The following is an 18,925-nucleotide window of genomic DNA, read 5'->3' as shown; positions in this document are numbered from 1 at the left end:
ATCGCAGACATGGCGTTAATAGAACATAGAACATTACAGCGCAGTACAGGCCCTTCGGCCCTCGATGTTGCGCCGACCTGTGAAACCACTCTAAAGCCCATCTACACTATTCCCTTATCGTCCATATGTCTATCCAATGACCATTTGAATGTCCTTAGTGTTGGCGAGTCCACTGCTGTTGCAGGCAGGGCATTCCACGCCCTTACTACTCTCTGAGTAAAGAACCTACCTCTGACATCTGTCTTATATCTATCTCCCCTCAATTTAAAGGTATGTCCCCTCGTGCTAGACATCACCATCCAAGGAAAAAGGCTCTCACTGTCCACCCTATCCAATCCTCTGATCATCTTGTATGCCTCAATTAAGTCACCTCTTAACCTTCTTCTCTCCAACGAAAACAGCCTCAAGTCCCTCAGCCTTTCCTCATAAGATCTTCCCTCCATACCAGGCAACATTCTGGTAAATCTCCTCTGCACCCTTTCCAATGCTTCCACGTCCTTCCTATAATGCGGCGACCAGAATTGCACGCAATACTCCAAATGCGGCCGCACCAGAGTGTTGTGCAGCTGCAACATGACCTCATGGCTCCTAAACTCAATCCCTCTACCAATAAAAGCTAACACACCATACACCGTCTTAACAACCTTCTCAGCCTGGGTGGCAACTTTCAGGGATCTATGTACATGGACACCGAGATCTCTCTGCTCATCCACACTGCCAAGAATCTTACCATTAGCCCAGTACTCAGTCTTCCTGTTATTCCTTCCAAATTGAATCACCTCACACTTTTCTGCATTAAAATCCATTTGCCACCTCTCAGCCCAGCGCTGCAGCTTATCTATGCCCCTTTGTAACTTGTAACATCCTTCCGCACTGTCCACAACTCCACCGACTTTAGTGTCATCTGCAAATTTACTCACCCATCCTTCTACAATCCTCCAGGTCATTTATAAAAATGACAAACAGCAGTGGCCCCAAAACAGATTCTTGTGGTACACCACTAGTAACTGGACTCCAGTCTGAACATTTCCCATCAACCACCACCCCTTTGTCTTCTTCCAGCTAGCCAATTTCTGATCCAAACTGCTAAATCACCCTGAATCCCATGCCTCCGTATTTTCTGCAGTAGCCTACCGTGAGGAACCTTATCAAACGCTTTACTGAAATCCATATACACCACATCAACTGCTTTACCCTCATCCACCTGTTTGGCCACCTTCTCAAAGAACTCTATAAGGTTTGTGAGGCACGGCCTACCCTTCAAAAAACCGCGTTGACTATCTCTAATCAAATTATTCCTTTCCAGATGATTATACATCCTATCTCTTCTAAACCTTTCCAAGATTTTTCCCACAACAGAAGTAAGGCTCACTGGTCTACAGTTACCGGGGTTATCTCTACTCCCCTTCTTGAACAAGGGGGACAACATTTGCTATCCTCCAGTCTTCTGGCACTATTCCTGTAGACAAAGATGACTTAAAGATCAAAGCCAAAGGCCCAGCAATCTCCTCCCTCGCTTCCCAGAGAATCCTAGGATAAATCCCATCCGGCCCAGGGGACTTATCTATTTTCACACTTTCCAGAATTGCTAACACCTCCTCCTTATGCACCTCAAGCCCTTCTAGTCTAGTAGCCTGAATTTCAGTATTCTCCTCGACAACATTGTCTTTTTCCTGTGTGAATACTGACGAAAAATATTCATTTGGCACCTCTCCTATCTCCTCGGACTCCAAGCACAACTTCCCACTACTGTCCTTGACTGGCCCTACTCTTACCCTAGTCATTCGTTTATTCCTGACATATTTATAGAAAGCTTTAGGGTTATCCTTGATCCTACCTGCCAAAGACTTCTCATGTCCCCTCCTGGCTCTTCTTAGCTCTCTCTTTAGGTCCTTCCTAGCTAACTTGTAACTCTCGAGCGCCCTAACTGAACCTTCATGTCACATCTTTACATAAGTCATCTTCCTCTTGGCAAGTGTTTCGACTGCTTTAGTAAATCACGGTTCCCTCACTCGACCACTTCCTCCCTGCCTGACAGGTACATACTTATCAATTCAGCACTTCTGGATGATTCTTACTGATGCCCCATTGAAACACGGGTATAGTGTCCAGGCGGGGTGAGCGCTCACTGCTTTATCAACACTTCTGGATGATTCTCACTGATGCTCCATTGAAACACGGGTATAGTGTCCAGGAAGGATGAACGCCAACTGCTTTATCCTCTGTGTTGAGGTATAAGTTCAGTAAAGTTTCGCCATTGAGTTTAACCAAACGCAGTTTTAGACATTTTAATGAACAGGGGTTGTTTCCACGATTTAGCTCAGTTAAATTGGTAGAGAATTAATGTAATTCCTTCTGCACCAGATGAATGTCCCTTTTTCAAGTTCCTTTTAGCCAGATTATTAATAAATATGCACCAATGAAGGAGTTCAGAATGAAAAGATAAAGCGGAGAAGCCCCGGTTTAATTTCTGTGCCTCTACCCGGCTTCAGCAAAGTAATTTAACCTGGCCGACGGCAACGACTAGTAAAACCCATAAAGAGCAGTTTTTCTTCAGGGAAATGATGAATATATATGTGCTCAGGCCATAAGGAAGTCAACCAGAGGTTATTCCAAACAGCAATTTAATATTTGGGGATGTAATCTCCCCCACTCCGCAGATTGGCAAACTGTGTAAATTATAGAGAAAAAAAGCTTCCTCTTCTCCGTTACCTGTTATTATGATGGGCGTGGTGCGCGTTAATAAAACTAAAATAGATATCGACACACTGATTTCTTATCACTGAATTGGATCCGCTCACACTGATGTCCACCCCCTGGGGCTCTGGACTAACCTGATTTCTGAACATGGATCGGAGACTTGCTGAACTTTCCTCCCAAGCTCAAGTTAACCACAATTAACTGGACATGTTCAGGACTTTCTTTCTGATGTGGAATTAGCTCAGACACAGTGGAGGCTGCCACGTTTCTGCGGGAATGTACAACAATGTGCAGGGGTGCGGTTAAAAGGCAGGGGAATGGCCCTAAATCATGATTCTCATTTGGAGAGCCGGTTCAGACACCATGGATCAAATGGCCTCCTTCTTTGCAGTAACACTTCATTGATTCTGTACTGGGCAGTTAAGTGAAAGTAACCATGGTGAACTGGACCGCCTATGTCGGTTATTTAAACGTGATCTTCCTCAATGTGTCCGTCTCTAACTGGACCTCTCAACACTGAATGTAATGGCAATGACTTAGGACTCTCTATAATGCACGCTGTCGTGTAGAACTGGGCTCAGTGTAACCTTTCTGATCTGGGCGATTATTCACAATATGTATTGATGATTTAGATGAAGAAAAGAAATGTCATATTTCTAAATTTACAGATGACACCAAGTTGAGTGGGAGGGTGAGCTGTGAGGAGAATGCAGAGATCCTTTAGTGTGAATTGCACAAGTTGAGTGAGTGGGTAAATGAATGGCAGATGCAGTATAATTTGGAAATCTGCGAGATTATCCACTTTGGTTGTAAAACAAGAAGGCAGATTATTATTTGAATGGCCATAAATTAGAAGAGGGGAATGTGCAATGAGACCTGTGTCCTCATACACCAGTCACTGAAGGTAAGCATGCAGGTACAGCAGGCGGTAAAGAAGCCAAATGGTATGCTGGCCTTCAGAGTGAGAGGAATCGAGTACAGGAGCAGGGATGTGTTGCTGCAATTATACCTTGGTAGGCAACATCTAGAATATTGTTTGCAGTCTTGGTCTCCTTATCTGAGGAAGGATCCTCTTGCTGTAGAGGGAGTGCAGCGAAGGTTTACCAGACTGATTCCTGGGATGACATGACTGACTTACGAGGAGAGATTGAATCGGTTAGGATTGTATTCGCTGGAGTTCAGAAGAATAAGGGGGGAATCACATAAAAACCTGTAAAATTCTAACAGGACTGGACAGGGTAGATGCAGGAAAGATGTTCCTAATGGTGGTTGTCCAGAACCAGGGATCTGAGGATACCGGGCTGTCCATTTAGGACAGAGATGAGGAGAAATTTCTCCACAGAAAGAGTGGCAAGCCTGTGGAATTCATTACCGCAATTGAGTCCAAAACATTGTGTGGCTTCGAGAAGCAGTTAGATATAACGCTTAGGGCGAAGGGACCAAAGGGAATATGGGGGAAGGAGGGATTAGGCTCCTGAGTTGGATGATGAACCATGATCATACTGAATGGTGGAGTGGGCTTGAAGGGACGAATGGCCTCCTCCTCCTGCTCCTATTTTTTCTTTGTTTCTATGAATGTAACGGCGCAGAACTCGAACTTCTCACATTGAAACCATCTGGACATAACTGGAAATGCTCCTAATTAAAAGACAGATGTTTGAATGAAGCTGGGTGCACAGTTTCAGAGATATTTGTAAAAGGGGCTGTGATACCATCTCATCACTGGCACTGAGTAAATAATCACGGGGGAGAACCTGGCCGTGTTTCCCATTAGGGCTCTGGTCAATCATCCATTAAACCACTAACTCGGCATTATAGGCTTGAAGCCGCACACACGTCCCGTTTTCTTTATTCCAACCCAACGTTATTATTCTATTATAGTTAATGAAGGGATGTAATTGGAGCAGTCTGTCTCTCTGTCTATTTTACATTGCAGCCGTGTCAGAACATCTGTAAAGTCTGGCAGCAGCTGCACTAATAAGGCATAAGACCATAAGACATAGGAGCAGAATTAGGCCACTCGGCCCATCGAGTCTACTCCACCATTCAATCACGGCTGATATTTTTCTCATACCCATTCTCCTGCCTTCTCCCCATAACCCTTGATACCCTTATTAAGAACCTGGGCAGCACCGTGGCGCAGTGGTTAACATTGCTGCCTCATGGCGCCGAGGTCTCAAGTTTGATCCCAGCTCTGGGTCATTGTCCATGTGGAGTTTGCACATTCTCCCCGTGTTTGTGTGGGCTTCGCCCCCACAACCCAAAGATGTGCAGAGTAGATGGATTGGATACGTTAAGTTGCCGCTTACTTGGAAACAATTAATTGAGTACACGACATTTAAAAAAAAAAAATTAATCAACAACCTATCTATCTCTGTCTTAAAGACACTCAGTGATTTGACCTCCACAAACTTCTGTGGCAAAGAGTTTCACAGATTCACCACCCACTGGCTGAAGAAATTCAACCTCACCTCTGTTTTTAAGGATCGTCCCTTTAGTCTGAGATTTGTCCTCTGGTTTTAGTTTTCCCTACAAGTGGAAACATACTCTCCATGCCCACTCTATCCAGGCCTCGCAGTATCCTGTAAGTTTCAATAAGGTCCACCCTCATCCTTCATCAGAGTGGCAGGAAGTGACTGGTGAGGTACTGCAGAGTTCAATGCTGGTACCCCCGCTGTTCACAAAATACACTAATGATTTGGACGAAGGAATTGCATGCAATATCTCCAAATGTGCAAATGGCACTAAGCTAGGTGGCAGAGTGTGCAGTGAGGAGGATGCAAAGAGGCTGCAGGGTGACTTCGACAGGCTGGCTGAGTGGGCATATACTTGGCAAATGCAATATAACATGAGTAAATGTGAGGTTATCCACTTTGGTGGCAAAAACAGGAAGACAGATTATTATCTGAATGGTGGCGGTTTAGGGACAGTGGAAGTGTAACGAGACCTGGGTGACATGGTGGAACAGTCGCTGAAGGTTGGCATACAGGTACAGCAGGCGGTGAGGAAAGCTAATGGCATGCTGGCCTTCATAGCGAGAGGATATGAGTATAGGAGTAGGGATGTCTTGCTGCAGTTATACAGGGCCTTAGTGAGGCCACACCTTGAGTATTGTGTGCAGTTTTGGTGTCCGAGTTTGAGCAAGGACATCCTTACTATTGAGGGTTTCCAGCGAATGTTCATCTTACTAATTCACAGGATGGCAGGACTGACATTTGAAAGACAGGATCGACTGGGCTTGTACTCACTGGAGTTTAGAAGAACGGGAGGGGATCTCATAGAAACATAGAAAATCCTGATGGGACTGGACAGGCTAAATGCGGAAGAATGTTCCCGATGTTCGGAACTTCCAGAACTAGGGGGTCCCAGCCTAAGAATAAGGGGTAAGCCACTCAGGACTGAGGTGAGGAAGAACGTCTTCTCTCGGAGAGTTGTGAGCTTGTGGAATTCTCTGCCACAGAAAGCTGTTGGGTCCAGTTCATCGGATATATTCAAGAGGGAGCTGGGATTGACCCTTGCAGCTAAAGGGATCAAGGGTATGGAGAGAGAGTGGGAGTGGGATACTGAATTAATATGATCAGCCATGATCGTATTGAATGGTGGTACAGGCTCGAAGGGCCGAATGGCCTACTCCTGCACCTATTTTCTATGTTTCTATGTCGGGGTTGAGCATTGACAAGAAAGTACCAAGAGAAAAGGTGGAGATTTCACACATAAGCCACTAGAATTATGATTTTTCTTTGGATGTAAGTGTAATTTAGCTGCTGTCGTAATCTCACCAGCACACATTCTACGCATCCATCTATCTCTCTTTATTTTCTAATTGTTGCAGCAAACTTGGCAGCGATCGTGATCCTGTCCCGAGGAAGATGTGGCTTCTCCCGATGTATCACCTGCTACTTGGTGTCTATGGCAGTGTCAGACTTCACAGTCATTGTTAGCTCTGTAATACTAAACCGGATTGCTGGCATTTATTTCCCATTCACTTTCCTGTCCATCACACACGTATGTCGTTGCCGGGCTGTCCTAAACTGCACAGTGTTTGGAGTTTCTGTATGGCTAACAGTGGCTTTCACCTTTGACAGATACGTGGCAATTTGTTGCCAAAATCTGAAAACAAAATATTGCAGAGCGAAGACAGCGGCAGTTGCCATCGTGGCAATTTGTATATGTTGCTTTTTTGCATCTTCTTTCCTGTATTTGATTTATAAACCGTTGTACGTAATTAATGACGTGCCCTGGTTCTGCGGTGTAAAGGTCATGTTTTACACATCACCAGTATGGATCGCATATGACTGGATAATCCACATTTCCATTTGGCTCTCATTCATTCTGATTATATTGCTCAATGCTCTGACCATCAGACACATCCGAGTGGCCAACAGAGCCCGCAGGAGACTCAGGAGCCAGAAGAATGGAGAGAATGAGAGTGACCCGGAGATGGAGAAGCGGAGAAAGTCCATTGTTTTACTGGTCGCCATCTCGGGCAGCTTCATCCTGTCCTATGTGTTAACTGTGATTGCCTTCCTCTACGTTAGGATTGCGGGAACTACTTATTTCTCTGGCTCCAACTTCGAGGAATCAAATTATATTCTGGAGGAAAGCGGAATTATCTTGCAGGTGCTCAGTTACTGCAGCAACCCGTTTATTTATGCTGGGACACAGAGTAAATTCCGAGACGAGTTAAGGAATGGGGTGAAATATCCATTCATTCTGATCCGGAAAATATTTAAATAATGCCAACAGTCCAATGCTGTAATAATTCACCGTTATCGTCCACGTATAAATATTATCCAATCCCAGTTACATTGTCATATTTTGTGTCGTTTATCCTCTGAACGATTTTAGAAATATACAAGCCTGATCACCGCACAATTCAGATTTATAACCACTTTTCAGTTAGTTGCCAATTCTCTGCCCGTTCCAATAAATATTTTGACATTCCAACCATATGTTGATCTCTGCGGTGTCCGTGCAAAATGCAGGAGAGAGATTCTGGCCACTCAGCTGCCATTGAACAGGAAACAATTCTGTGTAATGTGGGGGCCTCGATATCTCTCTGGGTGTGGATTGAATGCTAACGTTGAGCCCTCAATGTATTCTCCCAGTAACTTCACTGTAGTGTTAATGTAAGCCGACTTGTGACAGGAGGAAAGATTATTATTATAACGAGAATGTGGACTGCCCCACGCACTGCTCTTTCCTCAAAAAACGCCCAGGCACACTTGTAACCTTGTGTAGCCAAGCTGTGCCCATATTCATAAGAGCAGGGCAATTTATTGAAGAAAAAGATGAATTCACGTCCAACCCACTGCCCACTCTGCTAGTTTCTCTGTTCGGGCCTGCATCCCATCTGTTATCGGGCAGGATAAACTAAACTGAACAACCAGTAACCCCAACCCCCCACCCACACCCCCAGCCATCTCCGCCCCCTTAAATGGGAATGATGTGGAGATGCCGGCGTTGGACTGGGGTGAGCACAGTATGAAGTCTTACAACACCAGGTTAAAGTCCAACAGGTTTGTTTCGATGTCACTAGCTTTCGGAGCGCTGCTCCTTCCTCAGGTGAATGAAGAGGTCTGTTCCAGAAACACATATATAGACAAATTCAAAGATGCCAAACAATGCTTGGAATGCGAGCATTAGCAGGTGATTAAATCTTTACAGATCCAGAGATGGGGTAACCCCAGGTTAAAGAGGTGTGAATTGTACCAAGCCAGGACAGTTGGTAGGATTTTGCAGGCCAGATGGTGGGGGATGAATGTAATGCAACATGAATCCCAGGTCCCGGTTGAGGCCGCACTCATGTGTGCGGAACTTGGCTATAAGTTTCTGCTCGGCGATTCTGCGTTGTCGCGGGTCCTGAAGGCCGCCTTGGAGAACGCTTACCCGGAGATCAGAGGCTGAATGCCCTTGATTGCTGAAGTGTTCCCCGACTGGAAGGGAACATTCCTGCCTGGTGATTGTTGCGCGATGTCCGTTCATTCGTTGTCGCTGCGTCTGCATGGTCTCGCCAATGTACCACGCTTCGGGACATCCTTTCCTGCAGCGTATGAGGTAGACAACATTGGCCGAGTCGCACGAGTATGTACCGCGTACCTGGTGGGTGGTGTTCTCACGTGTAATCGTGGTATCCATGTCGATGATCTGGCACGTCTTGCAGAGATTGCCATGACAGGGTTGTGTGGTGTCGTGGTCACTGTTCTGAAGACTGGGTAGTTTGCTGCAAACAATGGTTCGTTTGAGGTTGCGCGGTTGTTTGAAGGCAAGTAGTGGGGGTGTGGGGATTACCTTGGCAAGATGTTCATCATCATCAATGATGTGTTGAAGGCTGTGAAGAAGATGACGTAGTTTCTCCGCTCTGGGGAAGTACTGGACGACGAAGGGTATTCTGTCGGTTGTGTCCCATGTTTGTCTTCTGAGGAGGTCGGTCCGGTTTTTCGCTGTGGCGCGTTGGAACTGTCGATCGATGAGTCGAGTGCCATATCCCGTTCGTACGAGGGCATCTTTCAACGTCTGTAGATGTCTGTTACGCTCCTCCTCGTCTGAGCAGATCCTGTGTATACGGAGCGCTTGTCCATAGGGGATGGCTTCTTTAATGTGTTTAGGGTGGAAGCTGGAGAAGTGGAGCATCATGAGGTTATCCGTAGGTTTGCGGTAAAGCAAAGTGCTGAGGTGACCGTCCTTGATGGAGACGAGTGTGTCCAAGAATGCAACTGATTTTGGAGAGTAGTCCATGGTGAGTCTGATGGTTGGATGGAACTTATTAATGTCATCGTGTAGTCATTTCAGTGATTCTTCGCCGTGGGTCCAAAGGAAAAAAATGTCATCGATGTATCTGGTGTATAACATCGGTTGAAGGTCCTGTGCGGTGAGTAGGTCCTGTTCAAACTTGTGCATGACGATATTGGCGTATCGGGGTGCGAATTTGGTCCCCATGGCTGTTCCGTGCATCTGGATGAAGAACTTGTTGTCGAAGGTGAAGACGTTGTGATCCAGAATGAAGCGGATGAGTTGCAGAATTGAGTCTGGAGATTGGCAGTTGTCGGTGTTGAGTACTGAGGCTGTTGCAGCAATGCCGTCGTCATGGGGGATGCTGGTGTAGAGTGCCGAGACGTCCATTGTGACGAGGAATGTTCCTGGTTCAACTGGTCCATGGGTGCTGAGTTTCTGTAGGAAGCCCGTCGTGTCGCGACAGAAGCTGGGTGTACCTTGGACGATGGGTTTCAAGATGCCCTCGATGTAGCCAGAGAGGTTCTCACACAGGGTCCCATTGCCTGAAACGATAGAGCGGCCTGGTGTGTTGGCCTTATGTATTTTCGGGAGGCAGTAGAGATCTCCAATGCGGGGAGTACGTGGGATGAGAGCACGTAGGGTGCTCTGAAGATCTGGATCCAAGGTCTTGATCAGTCTGTTAAGTTGGCAGTTGTGTTCCTTGGTCGGATCTGCAGGTAACTGTCTGTAGTGTTCTTGGTTGTTCAGTTGTCGGTATACTTCTTTGCAGTAGTCCGTTCTGTTCAGTACGACAGTGGCCCCCCCTTTGTCTGCTGGTTTGATGACGATGCTGTGGTTGGTCTTGAGAGCGCGGATGGCATTGCGTTGTGCTTGGGTGACGTTCGGGGTTGTCTTGTGAATGCGACTGATGAATCTGGCATTGACGCGACTCCTGACGGCTTGAGCATACATGTCGAGTCTAAGGCAGCGGCCTTCCGGAGGGGTCCAATTCGACTCTTTCCTCTTCGGTTGCCGCACCGCAGATCTCTCGGTCTGCTGTTCCGGTTCATTGGTAGTCTGCTTGGGTTCGCTGTTGGCCTCTTGGGGTCTGTGTAAGAATTCCCGGAGCCTCATTCGCCTGATCAATTCCTCCGTGTCTGCCGCGAGACTGATGGGGTCCATTTTGGTGGCGGTGCAGAAATTGAGCCCTCTGCTGAGGACTTCGATTTCGTCTGGTTGAAGGGTGTAGTCTGACAAGTTGACAATAGATTTCCCTGTATTGTTTTCTACTGTGACACCGGGGGTGGCTTGGTTGCTGCCGGTGGTGATGCCAAGTTTCTCAAGCTTTCTGTTCTTGGTATGCATTTAGGTGGCATCGTATTGTTGTCTCATCTGTTTGGCGGTGTTCCGCAGCTGGTCTGCTGCATCCTGAGCGCAAGTTGAGAATATGGCCTCTATCTTGGTTTCCAGGTTGTGTCGTCTGCTGTAGAGCTGGCGGACGAGGTGGTTGAGGAGTGTGAGAGAGGTGCGACGGCAGAGTCTCTCAGCGAAGTCTGTGTTGTAGGTCGACTTGAGTGGGTTTGTGATCTGTAGCCCTTTCGGGATCTTGTCTGCTTTCTTGCATCTTTGTAGAAACTTAATGTCAGTGTCTATATGCGCGATCTTCCTGGAGATCCTCTCCACTTTGAGCCGGCAGTTTGCGGTGTCGTTGGTAGCCATGATGTGGAGATGCCGGCGTTGGACTGGGGTGAGCACAGTACGAAGTCTTACAACACCAGGTTAAAGTCCAACAGGTTTGTTTCGATGTCACTAGCTTTCGGAGCGCTGCTCCTTCCTCAGGTGAATGAAGAGGTCTGTTCCAGAAACACATATATAGACAAATTCAAAGATGCCAAACAATGCTTGGAATGCGAGCATTAGCAGGTGATTAAATCTTTACAGATCCAGAGATGGGGTAACCCCAGGTTAAAGAGGTGTGAATTGTCTCAAGCCAGGACAGTTGGTAGGATTTTGCAGGCCAGATGGTGGGGGATGAATGTAATGCGACATGAATCCCAGGTCCCGGTTGAGGCCACACTCATGTGTGCGGAACCTGGCTATAAGTTTCTGCTCGGCGATTCTGCGTTGTCGCGGGTCCTGAAGGCCGCCTTGGAGAACGCTTACCCGGAGATCAGAGGCTGAATGCCCTTGATTGCTGAAGTGTTCCCCGACTGGAACATTAAATGGGAATGTACAGGAAGGAACATTTAAAAAATACATTTATGAAATTAAATTTGAATAGAATCCTCATTATTGATTGTTTACGCTTTCTGCCCTCTTGTTGTCTGAATGTTTGGTTTTGCTAATCAGACGGGGAAATTATCAATATTTGTCCGCAGCGACCCAGACAGGCAGTCCCAGACAGGCAGAGCCAGACAGGCAGTCCCAGACAGGCAGACCCAGGCAGGCAGTCCCAGACAGGTAGACCCAGACAGGCACTCCCACGCACGCACACCCAGACAGGCAGTCCCAGACAGGCAGAGCCAGGCAGGCAGAACCAGACAGGCAGACCCAGACAGGCACTCTCACACACGCACACCCAGCCAGGCAGTCCCAGACAGGCAGACCCAGACAGAGGCTGAATGCCCTTGATTGCTGAAGTGTTCCCCGACTGGAACATTAAATGGGAATGTACAGGAAGGAACATTTAAAAAATACATTTATGAAATTAAATTTGAATAGAATCCTCATTATTGATTGTTTACGCTTTCTGCCCTCTTGTTGTCTGAATGTTTGGTTTTGCTAATCAGACGGGGAAATTATCAATATTTGTCCGCAGCGACCCAGACAGGCAGTCCCAGACAGGCAGAGCCAGACAGGCAGTCCCAGACAGGCAGACCCAGGCAGGCAGTCCCAGACAGGTAGACCCAGACAGGCACTCCCACGCACGCACACCCAGACAGGCAGTCCCAGACAGGCAGAGCCAGGCAGGCAGAACCAGACAGGCAGACCCAGACAGGCACTCTCACACACGCACACCCAGCCAGGCAGTCCCAGACAGGCAGACCCAGACAGGCAGTACCAGACAGGCAGACCCAGACAGGCAGTCCCAGACAGGAAGTCCCACACAGGCACTCCCACACACGCACACCCAGACAGGCAGTCCCAGACAGGCAGACCCAGACAGGCAGTCCCAGACAGGCAGACCCAGACAGGCACTCTCACACACGCACACCCAGACAGGCAGTCCCAGACAGGCAGAGCCAGGCAGGCAGAACCAGACAGGCAGACCCAGACAGGCAGTCCCAGACAGGCAGTCCCAGACAGGCAGACCCAGCCAGGCACTCCCACACAGGCAGACCCAGAGGGCAGTCCCAGACAGGCAGACCCAGACAGGCAGTCCCAGACAGGCAGAACCAGACAGGCAGACCCAGACAGGCAGAACCAGACAGGCAGTCCCACACAGGCAGACCCAGACAGGCAGACCCAGACAGGCAATCCCAGACAGGCAGTCCGCACTGGTGATGGTGGGGAACTGGAGAGAGCTTGATTGTGCGGGGCCACGTTTGTCAATTGGCTCTTTGTTGCTGCTCGAAGCTCCCGCTGCCGGATCGCCGTCATGTCTTTGGTAGCGTCCCGGAACACTCACTGTGTGTGTGGGACGCGCTGGGATGTCACGGGACACTCACTGTATGTGTGGGACACTCTGGGCTGAGGCAGCGTCCCGGGACAGTCACTCTGTGTGTGGGGCGCTCTGGGCTGAGGCAGCGTCCCCGGAGACTCACTGTGTGTGAGACGCTCTGGGACACTCACTGTGTGTGTGGGATGCTCTGTATTGAAGTGATCCTGAATTCACACAGTTAAACCTCTGGTGTGACCCAGGAACCAACTTCCACCAAACAATGGCATTTACCAAATTCAAATAAAATCTGTCCTAATACCACCCAGATTTTCGCTTGCGTCAACACCTCTCTCACTTTGCAGCCAATCACTGTCCGTTTCTTCCTGCCTCTGGGTTTGTTCTCCACCTGCTGCACTTGTGACTTTTTCAGCTCTGATGTGAAACAACAAATGTCACTGAACTGATTCTGGCACAGCTCTTTTCTGTGAAACTGCGATTCAGCTTCATTGAACATTCTGCTGGACAACAATAATTCATCATTCCCTGACCGGGAATCGAACCCGGGCCGCGGCAGTGAGAGCGCCGAATCCTAACCACTAGACCACCAGGGAAACAAACGAGGAAGGTTTTAACCCGGGTTGACAGTATATCACTCACCTTTTATTTTGGTTTCCGAGTTTTCATTAGAAGTATACAAAATTACATGTTTAAAATGAACACAAGTGACACCTTCAGCCAATCACAACATCGATTGTTGTTCGCTGTAACATGAAATCGACAGTGAGGTGAAATAGTCCCAAAAGCTGCTCATGTGTAACTTCCAATTTCCTAAACCCACCAACTTGATCACTGTGGCTGCTGTGAAACTTACAACGCAACATCCGGCGGACATTCATCAGTAATTTCAAATAACTCATTTCAATCTACCAACTTTGATAGTTAATCTTTTTCGCAATTACGTTGTGATCAATAATTGAATAGTTTCCAATTTTTGTTGATCTTTTTCTGAAGTGAAACTACCACGTTTGCTGAACATACACAAACTCCCCTGTTTCATACTGGGCAGAAACAGTAATTTTGTAATTATGAGGCAAAGCTTTCTGGTTCCTATTTGTTGTTAATCATTAACACAACACGTCATCTCACAGCCTTGTGACATTTACACTTCCACAGGTTTGGAATGTGTTTCTCTCTTCCCCGGCTCCACAGTGGGTGAGAGAGGGACAAGCAGCTGGATTTTACCCGAACTCTCCATTCACCCGCTGCCATACAGTACAAAAAAAAGAAGTCAAGACACAAATTACAAATTAAACATAGTGCAAACCACGGCTCTGTTCACGCACGGACCTGCCTCAATATCCCCCGAATCTACCCTAGCCCCGCCCACCCCTACCCCCTGCTGACGCTTAGTCGTCTCCGAAGAAGTCAATAAATGGCTGCCACCTTCGGGCGAACCTCTCAAGGCGAACGTGACTTTCTCTAGGCCAAGAAAGCTCGCCATGTCCGATAGCCATACCTCAGCCCTCGGTGGTTTGGGGTCCCTCCATGCTAACAGTATTCGTCGCCGGGCGACCAGGGAAGCAAAGGTCAGAACGTCGGCCTCCCTCTCTTCCTGGACTCCCGGGTCCTCCGAAACCCCAAAGATTGCCACCTCCGGGCTCATTACCACCCCAGTTTTCAATACCCGGGACATGATATCTGCAAATCCCTGCCAGTACCCCCCCCCCCCCCCCCCCCGAGTTTCGGGCACGACCAGAACATGTGTACATGGTTAACCGGCCCTCCGGCACATCTAGCACACTTGTCCTCCAGCCCGAAGAGTTTGCTCATCCGGGCCACCGTCATGTGGGCCCGGTGCACAACCTTAAACTGGATCAGGCTGAGCCTGGCGCATGTTGCGGTCATGTTTACTCTGCTCAGGGCTTCTGCCCAGACACCGTCCTCCATCTCCCCACCCCGAGCTCCTCTTCCCACTTAAGCTTCAGGTCCTTGATCTTCATATCCTCAGCTCTCATTAGTTCCTTGTAGACGTCTGAGACTCTACCCTCTCCCACCTCTCCCCTAGAAACTACCCTGTCCTGCCTCCCCTTCGGCGGGAGGTGTGGGTAGGACGGCACCAGTCTGCTTACAAAATCCCTCACCTACAAGTATCTAAAGTCATTCCCTCTCGCCAGCCCAAACTTCTCCCCCAGCGCCCTCATGCTTGGAAAGCTCCCTTCCAGGAACAGATCCCCCATCCTCACAATCACCACCCTCCTCCACAGTCGATACCCCTCGTCCATTCCTCCTGGCAAATCGGTGGTTGCTGCACATTGAGGTCCACACCGATGCTCTTATCTCCCCTACATGCCTCCTCCACTGGCCCCAGATCCGAAGAACCGCCACCACTATCGGGCTGGTGGAGTACCATGCCGGCGGAAGCTGCAGAGGCGCCGTGACCCGGGCTGCTAAGCTAGTGCTCCTGCATGAAGCAGCCTCCATCCGCTCCCAAACCGACCCCACACCCACCATCCATTTCCCTATCATCGCTATGTTGGTCGCCCAGTAATAGTTGCTGAAGTTCGGCAATGCCAGCCCCCCTTCTCCTCTGTTCCTTTCAAGCATCGCCCTCTTCACCCGTGGGACTTCCCTGCCCATACAAATCCCAGAATAATTTTATTCAGCCTCTTAAAGAAGGACTGTGGGATAAAGATGGGGAGACATTAAAAAACAAACAAGAACCGCTGGAGAATCGTCATCTTAACAGTCTGCACCCTCCCCGCCAATGACAGCGGGAGTGCATCCCACCTCTGGACCTCTTCCCTCACTCGTTCGACCAGTCGGGACAGGTTGAGCTTATGCAACCTGCCCCAGTCCCGTGCCATCAGAATCCCCAAATATCGGAAGCTCCCCCCCACTAGCTTGAACGGCAACCCCTTCAGCCTACTCTCCTGCCCCCTCGCCTGAATTACAAACAACTCACTCTTAGCCATGTTCAATTTGTATTCGAAGAACCGGCTAAATTCCCTCAGGGTTGCCATAATACCGTCCATCCCCACCATTGGGTCTGATACATATAACAGCAGATCATCCGCATATAACGAGACTCTATGTTCCACTCCCCCCCTGATCAGCCCTTTCTAGCCCCTAGAAGTTCTCAGTGCAATTGCCAGCGGCTCTATGGCCAGCACAAACAGTAGTGGGGAGAGAGGGTAGCCCTGTCTTGTCCCACGGTGCAGTCTAAAGTAGTCCGATGTTGTCCTGTTCGCCTCCGGCGCCTGATACAATAGCCTAACCCAGTCGATGAACCCCGCCCCGAACCCTAACCATCCTAGTACCTTCCACAGATAATCCCACTCGACCCGGTCAAAAGCCTTTTCAGCATCCATGGCTACCACTATCTCTACCTCCCTACTCTCCGGGGGGCATCATAATCATGTTGAGCAGCTTTCTTATGTTGGCCACCAGCTGCCTCCCCTTTACAAACCCGGTTTGGTCCTCCACAGTTACATCCGGTACACAGTCCTCAACTCTGGTCACCAAAAATTTGGCCAGTAGCTTGGTGTCTACGTTTATCAAAGAGATCGGCCTGTATGACCCACAGGCCTCCATGTCCTTATCCCGTTTCAGAATGAGCGAGATGGTGGCCTGCGACATCGCCAGGGGTAAACTCCTTCTGTCTGTTGCCTTGTTAAAGACCCTGACCAGCACCAGCCCCACTATCCTGGCAAATTTTTTGTAAAACCCTACCGGATACCCGCCCGGCCCCGGGGCTTTACCCAACTGCATGACCTTCTGGCCCCCCAATACCTCTTCGATCCAGACCAGGGCCCCCAGTCCATCCACCAACGTCTCCCCACTCTTGGGAAGGTCAGTCCATCCAGGAATCGCCTCATCCCCCCAGTCCCCCAGGTGGTTCCGAAGTGTACAGCTTCCTACAAAAGTCCTTAAAGACCTTGTTCAGCCCTGCTGGAACACCCACTAGATTACCTTCCCCATCCACTACCCTCCCTATTTCCCTAGCCGCTTCCCTCTTCCTCAGTTGCTGTGCAAGCATTCTACTGGGCTTCTCCCCATGCTCATAAATCGCACCTTTTACCTTTCTAAGCTGCTCTACAGCCTTGCTTGTAGTCAGCACCCCAAATTCGGCCTGCAGCCTCTGTCGTTTCCTGAGTAACTCTGGCCTCAGGGATTCCGTGTAACTCCTGTCCGTCCGTAGAATTTCCTTAATGAGTCGGTCCGTCTCTGCCCTATCAGTCCTGTCCCTGTACGCTCGGGTTGAAACCAGCTCCCCTCTCACCACTGCCTTCAGTGCCTCCCAGAGCACCGCTGCCGAGACTTCTCCAGTATTGTTCACCTGCAGGTAATTCTGCATGCATTTCCTCAGCTTCGCACACACCGCCTCGTCCGCAAATAGTCCAACTTCCAGCCTCCATGGTGGGCGCTAAAAGCCGTCCTTACAAAACTGCTGGTCTACCCAGTGCGGAGCATGGTCCGATCTGGCAATTGCCGAATATTCTGCCCCCACCATTCCGGCCAGCAGGTCCCTACTCACAACAATGTAGTCAATTCGGGAGTACACCTTGTGGACGTGGGAGTAGTACGAGAACTCCCTCGCCGTCGGCCGGCTAAATCTCCACGTATCTGCTCCCCCCATTTCCTTGAAGCTTCTTTCGCTGTATTCAGCTCCTGTGACCTCAATGGACTGAATAATTTCAGTTAGAAGTTTTCTTGTCATCACGCTGGAGATTTGCACCGAGATCGGGGAGATATTTCTGTCTGAGTGAGCAATAAAATCTGGCCCAATACCACACAGATCTGCGCTTGCGTCAACATATCTCTCACTTGCAGCCAATTTCTTCCTCCCTTTGTATTTGTTCCCGACCTGATGCACTTGTGACTTTTTCAGCTCTGATGTGAAACAACAAAGTCACTGAACTGATTCTGGCAGAGCTCTTTTCACACACCACCTCATCTGCAAATAGTCCAACTTCCAGCCTCCATGGTGGGTGCCGAAAGCTGTCCTTACAAAACTGCTGGTCTACCCAGTGCGGAGCATGGTCCGATCTGGCAATTGCCGAATATTCTGCCCCCACCATTCCGGCCAGCAGGTCCCTACTCACAACAAAGTAGTCAATTCGGGAGTACACCTTGTGGACGTGGGAGTAGTACGAGAACTCCCTCGCCGTCGGCCGGCTAAATCTCCACGTATCTGCTCCCCCCATTTCCTTTGAGCTTCTTTAGGTATATTCAGCTACTGTGACCTCCAATGGACTGAATACTTTCAGTTAGAAGTTTTCTTGTCATCACGCTGGAGATTTGCACCGAGATCGGGGAGATATTTCTGTCTGTGAGAGCAATAAATTCTGGCCCGATACCACCCAGATTTGAGCTTGCATCAGGATCTCTCTCACTTGCAGCCAATCACTGACCGTTTCTTCCTGCCTCTGTATTTGTTCCTGACCTGATGCACTTGTGACTTTTTCAGCTCTGATGTGAAACAACAAATGTCACTGAACTGATTCTGGCACAGCTCTTTTCTGTGAAACTGCGATTCAGCTTCATTGAACATTCTGCTGGACAACAATAATTCATCATTCCCTGACCGGGAATCGAACCCGGGCCGCGGCGGTGAGAGCACCAAATCCTAACCACTAAACCACCAGGGAAACAAACGAGGAAGGTTTTAACCCGGGTTGACAGTATATCACTCACCTTTTATTTTGGTTTCCGAGTTTTCATTAGAAGTATACAAAATTACATGTTTAAAATGAACACAAGTGACACCTTCAGCCAATAACAACATCGATTGTTGTTCGCTGTAACATGAAATCGACAGTGAGGTGAAATAGTCCCAAAAGCTGCTCATGTGTAACTTCCAATTTCCTAAACCCACCAACTTGATCACTGTGGCTGCTGTGAAACTTACAA

The 18,925-nt window shown here is 48.7% G+C and overlaps 1 protein-coding gene and 2 non-coding genes across 3 annotated transcripts in view; 1 reads left to right on the top strand and 2 right to left on the bottom strand.

The window, feature by feature from the left end:
* The window catches only part of LOC140422266 (uncharacterized), a 125,540-nt gene that overhangs the window by 63,424 nt on the left and 43,191 nt on the right, over positions 1 to 18,925 (top strand). The gene's annotated exons all lie outside the window — the stretch shown is intronic.
* trnae-cuc (transfer RNA glutamic acid (anticodon CUC)) lies at positions 13,555 to 13,626 on the bottom strand. Its single transcript has one exon. It is a non-coding gene; the product is annotated as a tRNA-Glu (tRNA).
* On the bottom strand, positions 18,592 to 18,663 carry trnae-cuc (transfer RNA glutamic acid (anticodon CUC)). The gene has a single exon. It is a non-coding gene; the product is annotated as a tRNA-Glu (tRNA).

Source organism: Scyliorhinus torazame, chromosome 5, assembly GCF_047496885.1.
Source record: "Scyliorhinus torazame isolate Kashiwa2021f chromosome 5, sScyTor2.1, whole genome shotgun sequence".
Classification (NCBI taxonomy): Eukaryota; Metazoa; Chordata; class Chondrichthyes; order Carcharhiniformes; family Scyliorhinidae; genus Scyliorhinus; species Scyliorhinus torazame.
This window is presented reverse-complemented; position numbering and strand designations above follow the sequence as displayed.